This window comes from Quercus robur, chromosome 10, assembly GCF_932294415.1.
Source record: "Quercus robur chromosome 10, dhQueRobu3.1, whole genome shotgun sequence".
In the NCBI taxonomy this organism is placed as follows: domain Eukaryota; kingdom Viridiplantae; phylum Streptophyta; class Magnoliopsida; order Fagales; family Fagaceae; genus Quercus; species Quercus robur.
The window spans coordinates 21937546-21962077 of NC_065543.1; positions in this window are offsets into that span (position 1 = coordinate 21937546).

Genomic DNA, 24532 nt, shown 5'->3' on the forward strand with positions numbered 1-24532 from the left:
TTTAATTTTTAGAATTTTTTTGCAGTTATTATTGAATTTTCTAACTCGGGTTTGCTTTGAACGGATAGAAAGGAAATTATTTTTGTTCTCTATTTTTCGGCCTGTTTTGGCCCGTTTCGTCTTGAAATGAAACCTGGATGATGTTTTTTAATTTTTAAAATTTTTTTGCATTTATTTTTGAATTTTCTATCTCGTGTCGGGTTCGAACGGATAGGAAGGAAATTTCTTTTCTTCTCTTTTTTTCGGCCTGTCCTGACCCGTTTCATATTGAAATGAAGCCTAGATGATGTTTTTTAATTTTTAAAATTTCTTTTCATTTCTTTTTGAATTTTCTAACTCGGGTCGGGTTCGAACGGATAGGAAATTTTTTTTTTTATTCTCTATTTTTCGGCCTGTCATCACTCGTTTCGTTTTGAAATGAAACCTGGATGATGTTTTTTAATTTTTAGAATTTTTTTGCATTTATTTTTGAATTTTCTAACTCGGGCCGGTTTCGAACGGATAGGAAGGAAATTTTTCTTGGTCTCTATTTTTCGGCCTGTTCTGACCAATTTCGTCTTGAAACGTATCCCGGATGAAGTTTTTTAAATTTTAGAATTTTGTTGTATTTATATTTGAATTTTCTAACTCAGGTCGGGTTCCAATGGATAGGAGGGAAATTTTTTTTTTTCAATTTTTCGGCCTGTCCTGACCCGTTTCGTCTTGAAATGAAGCCTGGATGATGTTTTTTAATTTTTAAAATTTTTTTGCATTGATTTTTGAGTTTTCTAACTCGGGTCAGGTTCAAACGGATAGGAATGAAATTTTTTTTGTTCTCTATTTTTTGGCATGTCCTGACCCGTTTCGTCTTGAAATGAAGCCTGGATGATGTTTTAAAATTTTTAAAATTTTTTTGCATTTATTTATGAATTTTCTAACTCGGGTCGGGTTCGAACGGATAGGATGGAAATTTTTTTTGTTCTCTATTTTTCAGCCTGTCCTGACCCGTTTCGTCTTGAACTGAAGCCTGGATGATGTTTTTTAATTTTGAAAATTTTCTTGCATTTATTTTTGAATTTTCTAACTCGGGTCGGGTACGAACGGATGGGAAGGAAATTATTTTTGTTCTCTATTTTTCGGCCTGTCCTTGCCCGTTTCGTCTTAAAATGAAGCCTGGATGATATTTTTTAATTTTTGAAATTTTTTTGCATTTATTTTTGAATTTTCTAACTCGGGTCAGGTTCGAACGGATAGGAATGAAATTTTTTTTGTTCTCTATTTTTCGGCCTGTCCTGACCCGTTTCGTCTTGAAATGAAGCCTGGATGATGTTTTTAAATTTTTAAAATTTTTTTGCATTTGTTTATGAATTTTCTAACTCGGGTCGGGTTCGAACGGATAGGATGGAAATTTTTTTTGTTCTCTATTTTTCAGCTTGTCCTGACCCGTTTCGTCTTGAACTGAAGCCTGGATGATGTTTTTTAATTTTTAAAATTTTCTTGCATTTATTTTTGAATTTTCTAACTCGGGTCAAGTATGAACGGATGGGAAGGAAATTATTTTTGTTCTCTATTTTTCGGCCTGTCCTTGCCCGTTTCGTCTTGAAATGAAGCCTGGATGATGTTTTTTAATTTTTGAAATTTTTTTGCATTTATTTTTGAATTTTCTAACTCGGGTAGGGTTCGAACGGATAGGAAGGAAATTATATTTGTTCTCTATTTTTCGGCCTGTCCTGGCCCATTTCGTCTTGAAATGAAGCTTGGATGATGTTTTTTAATTTTTAAAATTTTTTTAGATTTATTTTTGAATTTTCGAACTCGGGTCGGGTTCGAACGGATAGGAAGGAAATTATTTTTGTTATCTATTTTTCGGCCTGTCTTGGCCCGTTTCGTCTTGAAATGAAGCCCGGACGATTTTTTTTAATTTTTAAAATTTTTTTGCATTTATATTTGAATTGTCGAATTCAGGTCGGGTTCGAACGGATAGGAAGGAAATTTTTTTTGTTCTCTATTTTTCGTCCTGTCCTAACCCGTTTCATCTTGAAAAGAAGCCTGGATGATGTTTTTTAATTTTTAAAATTTTTTTGCATTTATTTATGAATTTTCTAACTCGGGTCGGGTTCGAACGGATAGGAAGGAAATTTTTTTTGTTCTCTATTTTTCAGCCTGTCCTGACGCGTTTCGTCTTGAACTGATGCCTGGATGATGTTTTTTAATTTTAAAAATTTTCTTGCATGTATTTTTGAATTTTCTAACTCGGGTAGGGTACGAACGGATAGGAAGGAAATTATTTTTGTTCTCTATTTTTCAGCCTGTCCTTGCCCGTTTCGTCTCGAAATGAAGCTTGGATGATGTTTTTTAATTTTTGAAATTTTTTTGCATTTATTTTTGAATTTTCTAACTCGGGTCGGGTTCGAACGGATAGGAAGGAAATTATATTTGTTCTCTATTTTTCGGCCTATCCTAGCCCATTTCGTCTTGAAATGAAGCCAGGATGATGTTTATTAATTTTTAAAATTTTTTTGCATTTATTTTTGAATTTTTTAACTCGGGTCGGGTTCGAACGAATAGGAAAGAAATTTTTTTTGTTCTCTATTTTTCGGCCTGCCCTGATCCGTTTCGTCTTGAAATTAGGCCTGGATGATGTTTTTTAATTTTTAGAATTTTTTTCAATTTATTTTTGAATTTTATAACTCGGGTCTGGTTCGAACGGATAGGAATGAAGTTTTTTTCCTTCTCTATTTTTCGGCCTGTCTTCACCCATTTCGACTTGAAATGAAACCTGGATGATGTATTTTAATTTTTAGAATTTTTTTGCATTTATTTTTGAATTTTCTAGCTCTGGTCGAGTTCGAACTGATAGGAAGGAAATTTTTTTTGGTCTCTATTTTTCGGCCTGCCTTGACCCGTTTCGTCTTGAAATGAAGACTGGATGATGTTTTTTAATTTTTAGAATTTTTTTGCATTTAAATTTGAATTTTCTAACTCGGGTCGGGTTCGAACGGATAGGAAGGACTTCCTTCTCTATTTTTCGGCCTGTCTTCACCCGTTTCGTCTTGAAATGAAACATGGACGATATTTTTTAATTTTTAGAATTTTTTTGCATTTATATTTGAATTTTCTAACTCGGTTCGGGTTCCAACGGATTGGAAGGAAATTATTTTTTTTCTCTCTTTTTCGGCCTGTCCTGGCCCGTTTCGTCTTGAAACGAAGCCTGGATGATGTTTCTCAATTTTTAGAATTTTTTTGCATTTATTTTTGAATTCTGTAACTCGGGTCTGGTTCGAATAGATAGGAAAGTAAATTTTTTTATTCTCTATTTTTCGGCCTGTCTTCACCCGTTTCGTCTTGAAATGAAACCTGGATGATATTTTTTAATTTTTAGAATTTTTTTGCATTTACTTTTGAATTTTCTAACTCGGGTCGAGTTCGAACGAATGGGAAAGAAATTTTTTTGTCCTCTATTTTTCTGCCTGTCCTAACCCGTTTCGTCCTGAAATTAAGCCTGGATGATGTTTTTTAATTTGTAGAATTTTTTTGCATTTATTTTTGAATTTTCTAACTCGGGCCAGTTTCGAACGGATAGGAAGGAAATTTTTTTTGGTCTCTATTTTTCGGCATATTCTGACCCGTTTTGTCTTGAAATATAGCCCGGATGAAGTTTTTTAAATTTTAGAATTTTGTTGTATTTATATTTGAATTTTCTAACTCAGGTCGGGTTTCAATGGATAGGAAGGAAATTTTTTTTGTTCACTGTTTTTCGACCTCTCCTGACCCGTTTCGTCTTGAAATGAAGCCTGGATGATGTTTTTTAATTTTTAAAATTTTTTTGCATTGATTTTTGAATTTTCTAACTAGGGTCAGGTTCGAACGGATAGGAATGAAATTTTTTGTGTTCTCTATTTTTCTACCTGTCCTGACCCGTTTCGTCTTCAAATTATGCCTGGATGATGTTTTTTAATTTTTATAATTTTTTTGCATTTATTTTTGAATTTTCTAACTAGGATCTGGTTCGAACGGATAGGAAGAAAATTATTTTTGTTCTCTATTTTTCGGCCAGTCCTGGCCCGTTTCGTCTTGAAATGAAGCCTGGATGATGTTTTTTAATTTTTAAAATTTCTTTGCATTTACTGTTGAATTTTCTAACTCGGGTCAGGTTCGAACGGATAGGAAGGAAATTACTTTTTGTTCTCTACTTTTCGGCCTGTCCTGGCCCGTTTTGTCTTGAAATGAAGCCCAGATGATGTTTTTCAATTTTTAGAATTTTTTTGCATTTATTTTTGAATTCTGTAACTCGGGTCGGGTTCGAATGGATAGGAAAGAAATTTCTTTAATTCTCAATTTTTCGGCCTGTCTTCACCCGTTTCGTCTTGAAATGAAACATGGACGATGTTTTTTAATTTTTAGAATTTTTTTGCATTTATATTTGAATTTTTTAACTCGGGTCGGGTTCCAACGGATTGGAAGGAAATTATTATTTTTCTCTCTTTTTCGGCCTGTCCTGGCCCGTTTCGTCTTGAAACGAAGCCTGGATGATGTTTCTCAATTTTTAGAATTTTTTTGCATTTATTTTTGAATTCTGTAACTCGGGTCTGGTTCGAATAGATAGGAAAGTAAATTTTTTTATTCTCTATTTTTCGGCCTGTCTTCACCCGTTTCATCTTGAAATGAAACCTGGATGATGTTTTTTAATTTTTAGAATTTTTTTGCATTTACTTTTGAATTTTCTAACTCGGGTCGGGTTCGAACGAATGGGAAAGAAATTTTTTTGTCCTCTATTTTTCTGCCTGTCCTGACCCGTTTCGTCCTGAAATTAAGCCTGGATGATGTTTTTTAATTTGTAGAATTTTTTTGCATTTATTTTTGAATTTTCTAACTCGGGCCAGTTTCGAACGGATAGGAAGGAAATTTTTTTTGGTCTCTATTTTTCGGCCTATTCTGACCCGTTTTGTCTTGAAATATAGCCCGGATGAAGTTTTTTAAATTTTAGAATTTTGTTGTATTTATATTTGAATTTTCTAACTCAGGTCGGGTTCCAATGGATAGGAAGGAAATTTTTTTTGTTCTCTATTTTTCGGCCTCTCTTGACCCGTTTCGTCTTGAAATGAAGCCTGGATGATGTTTTTTAATTTTTAAAATTTTTTTGCACTGATTTTTGAATTTTCTAACTCGGGTCAGGTTCGAACGGATAGGAATGAAATTTTTTTTTTTCTATTTTTCTATCTGTCCTAACCCGTTTCGTCTTCAAATTAAGCCTGGATGATGTTTTTTAATTTTTAGAATTTTTTTGCATTTATTTTTTAATTTTCTAACTAGGATATGGTTCGAACGGATAGGAAGAAAATTATTTTTGTTCTCTATTTTTCGGCCAGTCCTGGCCCGTTTCGTCTTGAAATGAAGCCTGGATGATGTTTTTTAATTTTTAAAATTTTTTTGCATTTACTTTTGAATTTTCTAACTCGGGTCAGGTTCGAACGGATAGGAAGGAAATTATTTTTGTTCTCCACTTTTCGGCCTGTCCTGGCCCATTTCGTCTTGAAATGAAGCCCAGATGATGTTTTTCAATTTTTAGAATTTTTTTGCATTTATTTTTGAATTCTGTAACTCGGGTCGGGTTCGAATGGATAGAAAATAAATTTCTTTAATTCTCTATTTTTCGGCCTGTCTTCACCCGTTTCATCTTGAAATGAAACATGGACGATGTTTTTAAATTTTTAGAATTTTTTTGCATTTATATTTGAATTTTTTAACTCGGGTCGGGTTCCAACGGATTGGAAGGAAATTTTTTTTGTTCTCTCTTTTTCGACTTGTCCTGACCCGTTTCGTCTTGAAATGAAGCCTGGATGATATTTTTTATTTTTTCAAATTTTTTTGCATTTGTTTTTGAAATTTCTAACTCGGGTCTGGTTCGAACGGATAGGGAAGAAATTTTTTTTGTTCTCTATTTTTCGGTCTGTCCTGACCCGTTTCGTCTTGAAATGAAGCCTGGACGATGTTTTTTAATTTTTAAAATTTTTTTGCTTTTATTTTTGAATTTTCTAACTTGGGTCTGCTTTGAACGGATAGGAATGAAATTATTTTTGTTCTCTATTTTTCGGCCTGTCCTGGCCCGTTTCGTCTTGAAACGAAGCCTGGACGATGTTTTTTAATTTTTAGAATTTTTTTGCATTTATTTTTGAATTCTGTAACTCGGGTCGGGTTCGAACGGATAGGAAAGAAATTTTTTTAATTCACTATTTTTCGGCCTGTCTTCATCCGTTTCGTCTTGAAATGAAACATGGACGATGTTTTTTAATTTTTAGAATTTTTTTGCATTTATGTTTGAATTTTCTAACTCGGGGCGGGTTCGAACGGATTGGAAGGAAATTTTTTTTGTTCTCTATTTTTCGGCCTGTCTTCACCCGTTTCGTCTTGAAATGAAACATGGACGATGTTTTTTAATTTTTAGAATTTTTTTGCATTTATATTTGAATTTTCTAACTCGGGTCGGTTTCCAACGGATTGGAAGGAAATTTTTTTTGATCTCTATTTTTCGGCCTGTCCTGACCCGTTTCGTCTTGAAATGAAGTCTGGACGATGTTTTTTAATTTTTAAATTTTTTTTGCATTTATTTTTGAATTTTCTAACTCGGGTCTGCTTTGAACGGACAGGAAGGAAATTATTTTTGTTCTCTATTTTTCGGCCTGTCCTGGCCCGTTTCGTCTTGAAACGAAGCCTGGATGATGTTTTTTAATTTTTAGAATTTTTTTGCATTTATTTTTGAATTCTGTAACTCGGGTCGGGTTCGAACGGATAGGAAAGAAATTTTTTTAATTCTCTATTTTTCGGCCTGTCTTCACCCGTTTCGTCTTGAAATGAAACATGGACGATGTTTTTTAATTTTTAGAATTTTTTTTGCATTTATGTTTTAATTTTCTAACTCGGGGCGGGTTCGAACGGATTGGAAGGAAATATTTTTTGTTCTCTCTTTTTCGACCTGTCCTGACCTGTTTCGTCTTGAAATGAAGCCTGGACGATGTTTTTTAATTTTCAAAATTTTTTTGCATTTATTTTTGAATTTTCTAACTTGGGCCAGTTTCGAACGGATAGGAAGGAAATTTTTTTTCTTCTCTATTTTTCGGCCTGTCTTCGCCCGTTTTGTCTTGAATTGAAACCTGGATGATGTTTTATAATTTTTAGAATTTTTTTGCATTTATTTTTGAATTTTCTAACTCGGGTCGGGTTCGAACGGATAGGAAGGAAATTTTTTTTCTTCTCTATTTTTCGGCATGTCCTCACCCGTTTCTTCTTGAAATGAAACCTGGATGATGTTTTTTAATTTTTAGAATTTTTTTATTATTTCTTTTTGAATTTTCTAACTCGGGTCGGGTTCGAACGGATAGGAAGGAAATTATTTTTGTTCTCTATTTTTCGGCTTGTCCTTGTCCGTTTCGCCTTGAAATGAAGCCTGGATATTGTTTTCTAATTTTTAAAATTTATTTGCATTTATTTTTGAATTTTGTAACTCGGATCGGGTTCGAACGGATAGGCAAAAAAAAATTTTTCTTCTCTTTTTTTCGGCCTGCCCTGGCCTGTTTCGTCTTGAAATGAAGCCTAGATGATGTTTTTTAATTTTTAGAATTTTTTTGCAGTTATTATTGAATTTTCTAACTCGGGTTTGCTTTGAACGGATAGAAAGGAAATTATTTTTGTTCTCTATTTTTCGGCCTGTTTTGGCCCGTTTCGTCTTGAAATGAAACCTGGATGATGTTTTTCAATTTTTAAAATTTTTTTGCATTTATTTTTGAATTTTCTATCTCGTGTCGGGTTCGAACGGATAGGAAGGAAATTTTTTTTCTTCTCTATTTTTCGGCCTGTCCTGACCCGTTTCATATTGAAATGAAGCCTAGATGATGTTTTTTAATTTTCAAAATTCCTTTTCATTTCTTTTTGAATTTTCTAACTCGGGTCGGGTTCGAACGGATAGGAAATTTTTTTTTTTATTCTCTATTTTTCGGCCTGTCATCACTCGTTTCGTTTTGAAATGAAACCTGGATGATGTTTTTTAATTTTTAGAATTTTTTTGCATTTATTTTTGAATTTTCTAACTCGGGCCGGTTTCGAACGGATAGGAAGGAAATTTTTCTTGGTCTCTATTTTTCGGCCTGTTCTGACCCGTTTCGTCTTGAAACGTATCCCGGATGAATTTTTTTAAATTTTAGAATTTTGTTGTATTTATATTTGAATTTTCTAACTCAGGTCGGGTTCCAATGGATAGGAAGGAAATTTTTTTTTCTCAATTTTTCGGCCTGTCCTGACCCGTTTCGTCTTGAAATGAAGCCTGGATGATGTTTTTTAATTTTTAAAATTTTTTTGCATTGATTTTTGAGTTTTCTAACTCGGGTCAGGTCCAAACGGATAGGAATGAAATTTTTTTTGTTCTCTATTTTTTGGCATGTCCTGACCCGTTTCATCTTGAAATGAAGCCTGGATGATGTTTTAAAATTTTTAAAATTTTTTTGCATTTATTTATGAATTTTCTAACTCGGGTCGGGTTCGAACGGATAGGATGGAAATTTTTTTTGTTCTCTATTTTTCAGCCTGTCCTGACCCGTTTCGTCTTGAACTGAAGCCTGGATGATGTTTTTTAATTTTTAAAATTTTCTTGCATTTATTTTTGAATTTTCTAACTCGGGTCGGGTACGAACGGATGGGAAGGAAATTATTTTTGTTCTCTATTTTTCGGCCTGTCCTTGCCCGTTTCGTCTTAAAATGAAGCCTGGATGATGTTTTTTAATTTTTGAAATTTTTTTGCATTTATTTTTGAATTTTCTAACTCGGGTCAGGTTCGAACGGATAGGAATGAAATTTTTTTTGTTCTCTATTTTTCGGCCTGTCCTGACCCGTTTCGTCTTGAAATGAAGCCTGGATGATGTTTTTTAATTTTTAAAATTTTTCTTCATTTATTTTTGAATTTTCTAACTCGGTTCAAGTTCGAACAAATAGGAATGAAATTTTTTTTGTTCTCTATTTTTCGGCCTGCCTGACCCGTTTCGTCTTGAAACGAAGCCTGGATGATGTTTTGTAATTTTTAAAATTGTTTTGCATTTATTTTTGAATTTTCTAACTCGGGTCGGGTTCGAACGGATAGGATGCAAAATTTTTTTTGTTCTCTATTTTTCGGCCTGTCCTAACCCGTTTCGTCTTGAAATGATGCCTGGATGATGTTTTTTAATTTTTAAAATTTTTTTGCATTTATTTTTGAATTTTCTAACCCGGGTTGGGTTCGAACGGATAGGAATGAAATTTTTTTTGTTCTCTATTTTTCGGCCTGTCCTGACTCGTTTCATATTGAATTGAAGCCTGGATGATGTTTTTTAATTTTTAAAATTTTTTTTCATTTCATTTTGAATTTTCTAACTCGGGTCGGGTTCGAACGGTTAGGAAAATTTTTTTTTTATTCTCTATTTTTCGGCCTGTCATCACTCATTTCGTTTTGAAATGAAACCTGGATGATGTTTTTTAATTTTTAGAATTTTTTTGCATTTATTTTTGAATTTTCTAACTCGGGCCGGTTTCGAACGGATAGGAAGGAAAATTTTTTTGGTCTCTATTTTTCGGCCTGTTCTGACCCGTTTCGTCCTGAAATGTAGCCCGGATGAAGTTTTTTAAATTTTAGAATTTTGTTGTATTTATATTTGAATTTTCTAACTTAGGTCGGGTTCCAATGGATAGGAAGGAAATTTTTTTTGCTCTCTATTTTTCGGCCTGTCCTGACCCGTTTCGTCTTGAAATGAAGCCTGGATGATGTTTTTAAATTTTTAAAATTTTTTTGCATTTATTTATGAATTTTCTAACTCGGGTCGGGTTCGAACGGATAGGATGGAAATTTTTTTTGTTCTCTATTTTTCAGCCTGTCCTGACCCGTTTCGTCTTGAACTGAAGCCTGGATGATGTTTTTTAATTTTTAAAATTTTCTTGCATTTATTTTTGAATTTTCTAACTCGGGTCGAGTATGAACGGATGGGAAGGAAATTATTTTTGTTCTCTATTTTTCGGCCTGTCCTTGCCCGTTTCGTCTTAAAATGAAGCCTGGATGATGTTTTTTAATTTTTAAAATTTTTCTTCATTTATTTTTGAATTTTCTAACTCGGTTCAAGTTCGAACAAATAGGAATGAAATTTTTTTTGTTCTCTATTTTTCGGCCTGCCTGACCCGTTTCGTCTTGAAACGAAGCCTGGATGATGTTTTGTAATTTTTAAAATTGTTTTGCATTTATTTTTGAATTTTCTAACTCGGGTCGGGTTCGAACGGATAGGATGCAAAATTTTTTTTGTTCTCTATTTTTCGGCCTGTCCTAACCCGTTTCGTCTTGAAATGATGCCAGGATGATGTTTTTTAATTTTTAAAATTTTTTTGCATTTATTTTTGAATTTTCTAACCCGGGTTGGGTTCGAACGGATAGGAATGAAATTTTTTTTGTTCTCTATTTTTCGGCCTGTCCTGACTCGTTTCATATTGAATTGAAGCCTGGATGATGTTTTTTAATTTTTAAAATTTTTTTTCATTTCATTTTGAATTTTCTAACTCGGGTCGGGTTCGAACGGTTAGGAAATTTTTTTTTTTATTCTCTATTTTTCGGCCTGTCATCACTCATTTCGTTTTGAAATGAAACCTGGATGATGTTTTTTAATTTTTAGAATTTTTTTGCATTTATTTTTGAATTTTCTAACTCGGGCCGGTTTCGAACGGATAGGAAGGAAAATTTTTTTGGTCTCTATTTTTCGGCCTGTTCTGACCCGTTTCGTCTTGAAATGTAGCCCGGATGAAGTTTTTTAAATTTTAGAATTTTGTTGTATTTATATTTGAATTTTCTAACTTAGGTCGGGTTCCAATGGATAGGAAGGAAATTTTTTTTGCTCTCTATTTTTCGGCCTGTCCTGACCCGTTTCGTCTTGAAATGAAGCCTGGATGATGTTTTTAAATTTTTAAAATTTTTTTGCATTTATTTATGAATTTTCTAACTCGGGTCGGGTTCGAACGGATAGGATGGAAATTTTTTTTGTTCTCTATTTTTCAGCCTGTCCTGACCCGTTTCGTCTTGAACTGAAGCCTGGATGATGTTTTTTAATTTTTAAAATTTTCTTGCATTTATTTTTGAATTTTCTAACTCGGGTCGAGTATGAACGGATGGGAAGGAAATTATTTTTGTTCTCTATTTTTCGGCCTGTCCTTGCCCGGTTCGTCTTGAAATGAAGCCTGGATGATGTTTTTTAATTTTTGAAATTTTTTTGCATTTATTTTTGAATTTTCTAACTCGGGTCGGGTTCGAACGGATAGGAAGGAAATTATATTTGTTCTCTATTTTTCGGCCTGTCCTGGCCCACTTCGTCTTGAAATGAAGCTTGGATGATGTTTTTTAATTTTTAAAATTTTTTTAGATTTATTTTTGAATTTTCGAACTCGGGTCGGGTTCGAACGGATAGGAAGGAAATTATTTTTGTTATCTACTTTTCGGCCTGTCTTGGCCCGTTTCGTCTTGAAATGAAGCCCGGACGATTTTTTTTAATTTTTAAAATTTTTTTGCATTTATATTTGAATTGTAGAATTCAGGTCGGGTTCGAACGGATAGGAAGGAAATTTTTTTTGTTCTCTATTTTTCGTCCTGTCCTAACCCGTTTCATCTTTAAATGAAGCCTGGATGATGTTTTTTAATTTTTAAAATTTTTTTGCATTTATTTATGAATTTTTTAACTCGGGTCGGGTTCGAACGGATAGGAAGGAAATTTTTTTTGTTCTCTATTTTTCAGCCTGTCCTGACGCGTTTCGTCTTGAACTGAAGCCTGCATGATGTTTTTTAATTTTAAAAATTTTCTTGCATTTATTTTTTAATTTTCTAAATCGGGTAGGGTACGAACGGATAGGAAGGAAATTATTTTTGTTCTCTATTTTTCAGCCTGTCCTTGCCCGTTTCGTCTCGAAATGAAGCTTGGATGATGTTTTTTAATTTTTGAAATTTTTTTGCATTTATTTTTGAATTTTCTAACTCGGGTCGGGTTCGAACGGATAGGAAGGAAATTATATTTGTTCTCTATTTTTCGGCCTATCCTAGCCCATTTCGTCTTGAAATGAAGCCAGGATGATGTTTATTAATTTTTAAAATTTTTTTGCATTTATTTTTGAATTTTTTAACTCGGGTCGGGTTCGAACGAATAGGAAAGAAATTTTTTTTGTTCTCTATTTTTCGGCCTGCCCTGATCCGTTTCGTCTTGAAATTAGGCCTGGATGATGTTTTTTAATTTTTAGAATTTTTTTCAATTTATTTTTGAATTTTATAACTCGGGTTTGGTTCGAACGGATAGGAAGAAAGTTTTTTTCCTTCTCTATTTTTCGGCCTGTCTTCACCCGTTTCGTCTTGAAATGAAACCTGGATGATGTATTTTAATTTTTAGAATTTTTTTGCATTTATTTTTGAATTTTCTAGCTCTGGTCGAGTTCGAACTGATAGGAAGGAAATTTTTTTTGGTCTCTATTTTTCGGCCTGCCTTGACCCGTTTCGTCTTGAAATGAAGACTGGATGATGTTTTTTAATTTTTAGAATTTTTTTGCATTTATATTTGAATTTTCTAACTCGGGTCGGGTTCGAACGGATAGGAAGGAGTTCCTTCTCTATTTTTCGGCCTGTCTTCACCCGTTTCGTCTTGAAATGAAACATGGACGATGTTTTTTAATTTTTAGAATTTTTTTGCATTTATATTTGAATTTTCTAACTCGGGTCGGGTTCCAACGGATTGGAAGGAAATTATTTGTTTTCTCTCTTTTTCGGCCTGTCCTGGCCCGTTTCGTCTTGAAACGAAGCCTGGATGATGTTTCTCAATTTTTAGAATTTTTTTGCATTTATTTTTGAATTCTGTAACTCGGGTCTGGTTCGAATAGATAGGAAAGTAAATTTTTTTATTCTCTATTTTTCGGCCTGTCTTCACCCGTTTCGTCTTGAAATGAAACCTGGATGATGTTTTTTAATTTTTAGAATTTTTTTGCATTTACTTTTGAATTTTCTAACTCGGGTCGGGTTCGAACGAATGGGAAAGAAATTTTTTTGTCCTCTATTTTTCTGCCTGTCCTGACCCGTTTCGTCCTGAAATTAAGCCTGGATGATGTTTTTTAATTTGTAGAATTTTTTTGCATTTATTTTTGAATTTTCTAACTTGGGCCAGTTTCGAACGGATAGGAAGGAAATTTTTTTTGGTCTCTATTTTTCGGCCTATTCTGACCCGTTTTGTCTTGAAATATAGCCCGGATGAAGTTTTTTAAATTTTAGAATTTTGTTGTATTTATATTTGAATTTTCTAACTCAGGTCGGGTTCCAATGGATAGGAAGGAAATTTTTTTTGTTCTCTATTTTTCGGCCTCTCTTGACCCGTTTCGTCTTGAAATGAAGCCTGGATGATGTTTTTTAATTTTTAAAATTTTTTTGCACTGATTTTTGAATTTTCTAACTCGGGTCAGGTTCGAACGGATAGGAATGAAATTTTTTTTGTTTTCTATTTTTCTATCTGTCCTAACCCGTTTCGTCTTCAAATTAAGCCTGGATGATGTTTTTTAATTTTTAGAATTTTTTTGCATTTATTTTTTAATTTTCTAACTAGGATATGGTTCGAACGGATAGGAAGAAAATTATTTTTGTTCTCTATTTTTCGGCCAGTCCTAGCCCGTTTCGTCTTGAAATGAAGCCTGGATGATGTTTTTTAATTTTTAAAATTTTTTTGCATTTACTTTTGAATTTTCTAACTTGGGTCAGGTTCGAACGGATAGGAAGGAAATTATTTTTGTTCTCCACTTTTCGGCCTGTCCTGGCCCGTTTCGTCTTGAAATGAAGCCCAGATGATGTTTTTCAATTTTTAGAATTTTTTTTGCGTTTATTTTTGAATTCTGTAACTCGGGTCGAGTTCGAATGGATAGAAAATAAATTTCTTTAATTCTCTATTTTTCGGCCTGTCTTCACCCGTTTCGTCTTGAAATGAAACATGGACGATGTTTTTAAATTTTTAGAATTTTTTTGCATTTATATTTGAATTTTTTAACTCGGGTCGGGTTCCAACGGATTGGAAGGAAATTTTGTTTGTTCTCTCTTTTTCGACTTGTCCTGACCCGTTTCGTCTTGAAATGAAGCCTGGAAGATATTTTTTATTTTTTCAAATTTTTTTGCATTTGTTTTTGAAATTTCTAACTCGGGTCTGGTTCGAACGGATAGGGAGGAAATTTTTTTTGTTCTCTATTTTTCGGCCTGTCCTGACCCGTTTCGTCTTGAAATGAAGCCTGGACGATGTTTTTTAATTTTTAAAATTTTTTTGCATTTATTTTTGAATTTTCTAACTTGGGTCTGCTTTGAACGGATAGGAATGAAATTATTTTTGTTCTCTATTTTTCGGCCTGTCCTGGCCCGTTTCGTCTTGAAACGAAGCCTGGACGATGTTTTTTAATTTTTAGAATTTTTTTGCATTTATTTTTGAATTCTGTAACTTGGGTCTGCTTTGAACGGATAGGAATGAAATTATTTTTGTTCTCTATTTTTCGGCCTGTCCTGACCCGTTTCGTCTTGAAATGAAGCCTGGACGATGTTTTTTAATTTTTAAAATTTTTTTGCATTTATTTTTGAATTTTCTAACTTGGGTCTGCTTTGAACGGATAGGAATGAAATTATTTTTGTTCTCTATTTTTCGGCCTGTCCTGGCCCGTTTCGTCTTGAAACGAAGCCTGGACGATGTTTTTTAATTTTTAGAATTTTTTTGCATTTATTTTTGAATTCTGTAACTCGGGTCGGGTTCGAACGGATAGGAAAGAAATTTTTTTAATTCACTATTTTTCGGCCTGTCTTCACCCGTTTCGTCTTGAAATGAAACATGGACGATGTTTTTTAATTTTTAGAATTTTTTTGCGTTTATGTTTGAATTTTCTAACTCGGGGCGGGTTCGAACGGATTGGAAGGAAATTTTTTTTGTTCTCTATTTTTCGGTCTGTCTTCACCCGTTTCGTCTTGAAATGAAACATGGACGATGTTTTTTAATTTTTAGAATTTTTTTGCATTTATATTTGAATTTTCTAACTCGGGTCGGTTTCCAACGGATTGGAAGGAAATTTTTTTTGATCTCTATTTTTCGGCCTGTCCTGACCCGTTTCGTCTTGAAATGAAGTCTGGACGATGTTTTTTAATTTTTAAATTTTTTTTGCATTTATTTTTGAATTTTCTAACTCGGGTCTGCTTTGAACGGACAGGAAGGAAATTATTTTTGTTATCTATTTTTCGGCCTGTCTTGGCCCGTTTCGTCTTGAAATGAAGCTTGGATGATGTTTTTTAATTTTTAAAATTTTTTTAGATTTATTTTTGAATTTTCGAACTCGGGTCGGGTTCGAACGGATAGGAAGGAAATTATTTTTGTTATCTATTTTTCGGCCTGTCTTGGCCCGTTTCGTCTTGAAATGAAGCCCGGACGATTTTTTTTAATTTTTAAAATTTTTTTGCATTTATATTTGAATTGTCGAATTCAGGTCGGGTTCGAACGGATAGGAAGGAAATTTTTTTTGTTCTCTATTTTTCTTCCTGTCCTAACCCGTTTCATCTTAAAATGAAGCCTGGATGATGTTTTTTAATTTTTCAAATTTTTTTGCATTTATTTTTTAATTTTCTAACTCGGGTCGGGTTCGAACGGATAGGAAGGAAATTTTTTTTGTTCTCTATTTTTCAGCCTGTCCTGACGCGTTTCGTCTTGAACTGAAGCCTGGATGATGTTTTTTAATTTTAAAAATTTTCTTGCATTTATTTTTGAATTTTCTAACTCGGGTAGGGTACGAACGGATAGGAAGGAAATTATTTTTGTTCTCTATTTTTCAGCCTGTCCTTGCCCGTTTCGTCTCGAAATGAAGCTTGGATGATGTTTTTTAATTTTTGAAATTTTTTTGCATTTATTTTTGAATTTTCTAACTCGGGTCGGGTTCGAATGGATAGGAAGGAAATTATATTTGTTCTCTATTTTTCGGCCGATCCTAGCCCATTTCGTCTTGAAATGAAGCCAGGATGATGTTCATTAATTTTTAAAATTTTTTTGCATTTATTTTTGAATTTTTTAACTCGGGTCGGGTTCGAACGAATAGGAAAGAAATTTTTTTTGTTCTCTATTTTTCGGCCTGCCCTGATCCGTTTCGTCTTTAAATTAGGCCTGGATGATGTTTTTTAATTTTTAGAATTTTTTTCAATTTATTTTTGAATTTTTTTACTCGGGTCTGGTTCGAACGGATAGGAAGGAAGTTTTTTTGGTTCTCTATTTTTCAGCCTGTCCTTGCCCGTTTCGTCTCGAAATGAAGCTTGGATGATGTTTTTTAATTTTTGAAATTTTTTTGCATTTATTTTTGAATTTTCTAACTCGGGTCGGGTTCGAATGGATAGGAAGGAAATTATATTTGTTCTCTATTTTTCGGCCGATCCTAGCCCATTTCGTCTTGAAATGAAGCCAGGATGATGTTTATTAATTTTTAAAATTTTTTTGCATTTATTTTTGAATTTTTTAACTCGGGTCGGGTTCGAACGAATAGGAAAGAAACTTTTTTTGTTCTCTATTTTTCGGCCTGCCCTGATCCGTTTCGTCTTTAAATTAGGCCTGGATGATGTTTTTTAATTTTTAGAATTTTTTTCAATTTATTTTTGAATTTTTTTACTCGGGTCTGGTTCGAACGGATAGGAAAGAAGTTTTTTTCCTTCTCTATTTTTCGGCCTGTCTTCACCCGTTTCGTCTTGAAATGAAACCTGGATGATGTATTTTAATTTTTAGAATTTTTTTTGCATTTATTTTTGAATTTTCTAGCTCTGGTCGAGTTCGAACTGATAGGAAGGAAATTTTTTTTGGTCTCTATTTTTCGGCCTGCCTTGACCCGTTTCGTCTTGAAATGAAGACTGGATGATGTTTTTTAATTTTTAGAATTTTTTTGCATTTATATTTGAATTTTCTAACTCAGGTCGGGTTCGAACGGATAGGAAGGAGTTCCTTCTCTATTTTTCGGCCTGTCTTCACCCGTTTCGTCTTGAAATGAAACCTGGATGATGTTTTTTAATTTTTAGAATTTTTTTCCATTTATATTTGAATTTTCTAACTCGGGTCGGGTTCGAACGGATAGGAAGGAAATTTTTTTTCTTCTCTATTTTTCGACCTGTCCTAACCCGTTTCGTCTTGAAATGAAGCCTGGATGATATCTTTTAATTTTTAAAATTTTTTTGCATTTATTTTTTAATTTTCTAACTCGGCTCTGGTTCGTACGGATAGGAAGGAAATTCTTTTTGTTCTTTATTTTTCGGCCAGTCCTGACCCGTTTCATATTGAAATGAAGCCTGGACGATATTTTTTAATTTTTAAACTTTATTGCATTTCTTTTTGAATTTTCTAACTCGGGTCGGGTTCGAACGGATAGGAAAGAAATTCTTTTTATTCTCTATTTTTCGGCCTGTCTTCACCCGTTTCGTCTTGAAATGAAACCTGGATGATGCTTTTTAATTTTTAAAATTTTAGTGCATTTATTTTTGAATTTTTTAACTTGGGTCGGGTTCAAACGGATAGGAATGAAATTTTTTTTGTTCTCTATTTTTCGGCCTGTCCTGACCCATTTCGTCTTGAAATGAAGCCTGGATGATGTTTTTTAATTTTTAAAATTTTGTTGCATTTATTTTTGAATTTTCTAACTCAGGTTGTGTTCGAACGAATAGAAAAGAAATTTTTTTTGTTCTCCATTTTTCGGTCTGTCCTGACCCGTTTCGTCTTGAAATTAAGACTGGATAATTATTTTTTAATTTTTAAAATTTTTTTACATTTATTTTTGAATTTTCTAACTGGGGTCCGGTTCTAACCCATAGGAATGAAATTTTTTTTTGTTCTCTATTTTTCGGCTTGTCCTGGCCCGTTTCATCTTGAAATGAAGCCTGAATGATGTTTTTTAATTTGTAAAATTTTTTTGCACTTATTTTTGAATTTTCTAACTCGGGTTAGGTTCGAACGGATTGGAACGAAATTTTTTTTGTTCTCTATTTTTCGGCCTGTCCTGACCAGTTTCATTCTTAAATGTAGCCGAGATGATATTTTTTAATTTTTACAAATTTTTTGCACTAATTTTTGAATTTTCTAACTCGGGTCCGATTTGAACGGATAGGAAGGAAATTATTTTTGTTCTCTATTTTTTGACCTGTCCTGGCCCGTTTCGTCTTGACATGAAGCCTGGATGATGTTTTTTAATTTTTAGAATTTTTTAACATTTATTTTTGAATTCTGTAACTCGGGTCGGGTTCGAAAGGATAGGAAAGAAATTTTTTTTATTCTCTATTTATCGGCCTGTCTTCACCTGTTTCGTCTTGAAATGAAACCTGGATGATGTTTTTTAATTTTTAGAATTTTTTTGCATTTATATTTGAATTTTCTAACTCGGGTCGGGTTCAAACGGATTGGAAGGAAATTTTTTTTATTATCTATTTTTTGACCTGTCCTGACCCGTTTCGTCTTGAAATGAAGGCTGGATGATGTTTTTTAATTTTTAAAATTTTTTTTGCATTTATTTTTGAATTTTCTAACTCGGGACTGGTTCGAACAGATAGGAAGGAATTTTTTTTTGTTCTCTATTTTTCGGCCTGTCCTGACCCGTTTCGTCTTGAAATAAAGCCTGGATGATGTTTTTGAATTTTCAAAATTTTTTTGCATTTATTTTTAAATTTTCTAACTCGGGTCTGCTTTGAGCGGATAGGAAGGAAATTATTTTTGTTCTCTATTTTTCGGCCTATCCTGGCCCGTTTCGTCTTGAAACGAAGCCTGGATGATGTTTTTTAATTTTTAGAATTTTTTTGCATTTATTTTTGAATTCTGTAACTCGGGTCGGGTTCGAACGGATAGGAAAGCAATTTTTTTTATTCTCTATTTTTCGGCCTGTCTTCACCCGTTTCGTCTTGAAAGGAAACCTGGATGATGTTTTTTAATTTTTAGAATTTTTTTGCATTTATATTTGAATTTTCTATCTCGGGTCGGGTTCGAATGAATAGGAAGGAAATTTGATTTGTTCACTATTTTTAGACTTGTTCTGACCCGTTTCGTCTTGAAATGAAGCCTGGATGATATTTTTTAATTTTTAAAATTTGATTGCATTTATTTTTGAATTTTCTAACTCGGCTCTGGTTCGAACAGATAGGAAGGAAATTCTTTTTGTTCTTTATTTTTCGGCCTGTCCTGACCTGTTTCTTCTTGAAATGAAGACTGGATGATGTTTTTCAATTTTTAAATTTTTTTTTCATTTATTTTTTAATTTTCCAACTCGGGTCGGGTACGAACAGATAGGAAGGAAATTTTTTTTGTTCTCTATTTTTCGGCCTGTCCTGACCCGTTTCGTCTTGAAATGAAGACTGGATGATGTTTTTTAATTTTTAAAATTTTTCTTCATTTATTTTTGAATTTTCTAACTCGGTTCAAGTTCGAACAAATAGGAATGAAATTTTTTTTGTTCTCTATTTTTCGGCCTGCCTGACCCGTTTCGTCTTGAAACGAAGCCTGGATGATGTTTTGTAATTTTTAAAATTGTTTTGCATTTATTTTTGAATTTTCTAACTCGGGTCGGGTTCGAACGGATAGGATGCAAAATTTTTTTTGTTCTCTATTTTTCGGCCTGTCCTAACCCGTTTCGTCTTGAAATGATGCCTGGATGATGTTTTTTAATTTTTAAAATTTTTTTGCATTTATTTTTGAATTTTCTAACCCGGGTTGGGTTCGAACGGATAGGAATGAAATTTTTTTTGTTCTCTATTTTTCGGCCTGTCCTGACTCGTTTCATATTGAATTGAAGCCTGGATGATGTTTTTTAATTTTTAAAATTTTTTTTCATTTCATTTTGAATTTTCTAACTCGGGTCGGGTTCGAACGGTTAGGAAATTTTTTTTTTTATTCTCTATTTTTCGGCCTGTCATCACTCATTTCGTTTTGAAATGAAACCTGGATGATGTTTTTCAATTTTTATAATTTTTTTGCATTTATTTTTGAATTTTCTAACTCGGGCCGGTTTCGAACGGATAGGAAGGAAAATTTTTTTGGTCTCTATTTTTCGGCCTGTTCTGACCCGTTTCGTCTTGAAATGTAGCCCGGATGAAGTTTTTTAAATTTTAGAATTTTGTTGTATTTATATTTGAATTTTCTAACTTAGGTCGGGTTCCAATGGATAGGAAGGAAATTTTTTTTGCTCTCTATTTTTCGGCCTGTCCTGACCCGTTTCGTCTTGAAATGAAGCCTGGATGATGTTTTTAAATTTTTAAAATTTTTTTGCATTTATTTATGAATTTTCTAACTCGGGTCGGGTTCGAACGGATAGGATGGAAATTTTTTTTGTTCTCTATTTTTCAGCCTGTCCTGACCCGTTTCGTCTTGAACTGAAGCCTGGATGATGTTTTTTAATTTTTAAAATTTTCTTGCATTTATTTTTGAATTTTCTAACTCGGGTCGAGTATGAACGGATGGGAAGGAAATTATTTTTGTTCTCTATTTTTCGGCCTGTCCTTGCCCGGTTCGTCTTGAAATGAAGCCTGGATGATGTTTTTTAATTTTTGAAATTTTTTTGCATTTATTTTTGAATTTTCTAACTCGGGTCGGGTTCGAACGGATAGGAAGGAAATTATATTTGTTCTCTATTTTTCGGCCTGTCCTGGCCCACTTCGTCTTGAAATGAAGCTTGGATGATGTTTTTTAATTTTTAAAATTTTTTTAGATTTATTTTTGAATTTTCGAACTCGGGTCGGGTTCGAACGGATAGGAAGGAAATTATTTTTGTTATCTATTTTTCGGCCTGTCTTGGCCCGTTTCTTCTTGAAATGAAGCCCGGACGATTTTTTTTAATTTTTAAAATTTTTTTGCATTTATATTTGAATTGTAGAATTCAGGTCGGGTTCGAACGGATAGGAAGGAAATTTTTTTTGTTCTCTATTTTTCGTCCTGTCCTAACCCGTTTCATCTTGAAATGAAGCCTGGATGGTGTTTTTTAATTTTTAAAATTTTTTTGCATTTATTTATGAATTTTTTAACTCGGGTCGGGTTCGAACGGATAGGAAGGAAATTTTTTTTGTTCTCTATTTTTCAGCCTGTCCTGACGCGTTTCGTCTTGAACTGAAGCCTGCATGATGTTTTTTAATTTTAAAAATTTTCTTGCATTTATTTTTTAATTTTCTAAATCGGGTAGGGTACGAACGGATAGGAAGGAAATTATTTTTGTTCTCTATTTTTCAGCCTGTCCTTGCCCGTTTCGTCTCGAAATGAAGCTTGGATGATGTTTTTTAATTTTTGAAATTTTTTTGCATTTATTTTTGAATTTTCTAACTCGGGTCGGGTTCGAACGGATAGGAAGGAAATTATATTTGTTCTCTATTTTTCGGCCTATCCTAGCCCATTTCGTCTTGAAATGAAGCCAGGATGATGTTTATTAATTTTTAAAATTTTTTTGCATTTATTTTTGAATTTTTTAACTCGGGTCGGGTTCGAACGAATAGGAAAGAAATTTTTTTTGTTCTCTATTTTTCGGCCTGCCCTGATCCGTTTCGTCTTGAAATTAGGCCTGGATGATGTTTTTTAATTTTTAGAATTTTTTTCAATTTATTTTTGAATTTAATAACTCGGGTTTGGTTCGAACGGATAGGAAGGAAGTTTTTTTCCTTCTCTATTTTTCGGCCTGTCTTCACCCGTTTCGTCTTGAAATGAAACCTGGATGATGTATTTTAATTTTTAGAATTTTTTTGCATTTATTTTTGAATTTTCTAGCTCTGGTCGAGTTCGAACTGATAGGAAGGAAATTTTTTTTGGTCTCTATTTTTCGGCCTGCCTTGACCCGTTTCGTCTTGAAATGAAGACTGGATGATGTTTTTTAATTTTTAGAATTTTTTTGCATTTATATTTGAATTTTCTAACTCGGGTCGGGTTCGAACGGATAGGAAGGAGTTCCTTCTCTATTTTTCGGCCTGTCTTCACCCGTTTCGTCTTGAAATGAAACATGGACGATGTTTTTTAATTTTTAGAATTTTTTTGCATTTATATTTGAATTTTCTAACTCGGGTCGGGTTCCAACGGATTGGAAGGAAATTATTTGTTTTCTCTCTTTTTCGGCCTGTCCTGGCCCGTTTCGTCTTGAAACGAAGCCTGGATGATGTTTCTCAATTTTTAGAATTTTTTTGCATTTATTTTTGAATTCTGTAACTCGGGTCTGGTTCGAATAGATAGGAAAGTAAATTTTTTTATTCTCTATTTTTCGGCCTGTCTTCACCCGTTTCGTCTTGAAATGAAACCTGGATGATGTTTTTTAATTTTTAGAATTTTTTTGCATTTACTTTTGAATTTTCTAACTCGGGTCGGGTTCGAACGAATGGGAAAGAAATTTTTTTGTCCTCTATTTTTCTGCCTGTCCTGACCCGTTTCGTCCTGAAATTAAGCCTGGATGATGTTTTTTAATTTGTAGAATTTTTTTGCATTTATTTTTGAATTTTCTAACTTGGGCCAGTTTCGAACGGATAGGAAGGAAATTTTTTTTGGTCTCTATTTTTCGGCCTATTCTGACCCGTTTTGTCTTGAAATATAGCCCGGATGAAGTTTTTTAAATTTTAGAATTTTGTTGTATTTATATTTGAATTTTCTAACTCAGGTCGGGTTCCAATGGATAGGAAGGAAATTTTTTTTGTTCTCTATTTTTCGGCATCTCTTGACCCGTTTCGTCTTGAAATGAAGCCTGGATGATGTTTTTTAATTTTTAAAATTTTTTTGCACTGATTTTTGAATTTTCTAACTCGGGTCAGGTTCGAACGGATAGGAATGAAATTTTTTTTGTTTTCTATTTTTCTATCTGTCCTAACCCGTTTCGTCTTCAAATTAAGCCTGGATGATGTTTTTTAATTTTTAGAATTTTTTTGCATTTATTTTTTAATTTTCTAACTAGGATATGGTTCGAACGGATAGGAAGAAAATTATTTTTGTTCTCTATTTTTCGGCCAGTCCTAGCCCGTTTCGTCTTGAAATGAAGCCTGGATGATGTTTTTTAATTTTTAAAATTTTTTTGCATTTACTTTTGAATTTTCTAACTTGGGTCAGGTTCGAACGGATAGGAAGGAAATTATTTTTGTTCTCCACTTTTCGGCCTGTCCTGGCCCGTTTCGTCTTGAAATGAAGCCCAGATGATGTTTTTCAATTTTTAGAATTTTTTTTGCGTTTATTTTTGAATTCTGTAACTCGGGTCGAGTTCGAATGGATAGAAAATAAATTTCTTTAATTCTCTATTTTTCGGCCTGTCTTCACCCGTTTCGTCTTGAAATGAAACATGGACGATGTTTTTAAATTTTTAGAATTTTTTTGCATTTATATTTGAATTTTTTAACTCGGGTCGGGTTCCAACAGATTGGAAGGAAATTTTTTTTGTTCTCTCTTTTTCGACTTGTCCTGACCCGTTTCGTCTTGAAATGAAGCCTGGAAGATATTTTTTATTTTTTCAAATTTTTTTGCATTTGTTTTTGAAATTTCTAACTCGGGTCTGGTTCGAACGGATAGGGAGGAAATTTTTTTTGTTCTCTATTTTTCGGCCTGTCCTGACCCGTTTCGTCTTGAAATGAAGCCTGGACGATGTTTTTTAATTTTTAAAATTTTTTTGCATTTATTTTTGAATTTTCTAACTTGGGTCTGCTTTGAACGGATAGGAATGAAATTATTTTTGTTCTCTATTTTTCGGCCTGTCCTGGCCCGTTTCGTCTTGAAACGAAGCCTGGACGATGTTTTTTAATTTTTAGAATTTTTTTGCATTTATTTTTGAATTCTGTAACTTGGGTCTGCTTTGAACGGATAGGAATGAAATTATTTTTGTTCTCTATTATTCGGCCTGTCCTGACCCGTTTCGTCTTGAAATGAAGCCTGGACGATGTTTTTTAATTTTTAAAATTTTTTTGCATTTATTTTTGAATTTTCTAACTTGGGTCTGCTTTGAACGGATAGGAATGAAATTATTTTTGTTCTCTATTTTTCGGCCTGTCCTGGCCCGTTTCGTCTTGAAACGAAGCCTGGACGATGTTTTTTAATTTTTAGAATTTTTTTGCATTTATTTTTGAATTCTGTAACTCGGGTCGGGTTCGAACGGATAGGAAAGAAATTTTTTTAATTCACTATTTTTCGGCCTGTCTTCACCCGTTTCGTCTTGAAATGAAACATGGACGATGTTTTTTAATTTTTAGAATTTTTTTGCGTTTATGTTTGAATTTTCTAACTCGGGGCGGGTTCGAACGGATTGGAAGGAAATTTTTTTTGTTCTCTATTTTTCGGTCTGTCTTCACCCGTTTCGTCTTGAAATGAAACATGGACGATGTTTTTTAATTTTTAGAATTTTTTTGCATTTATATTTGAATTTTCTAACTCGGGTCGGTTTCCAACGGATTGGAAGGAAATTTTTTTTGATCTCTATTTTTCGGCCTGTCCTGACCCGTTTCGTCTTGAAATGAAGTCTGGACGATGTTTTTTAATTTTTAAATTTTTTTTGCATTTATTTTTGA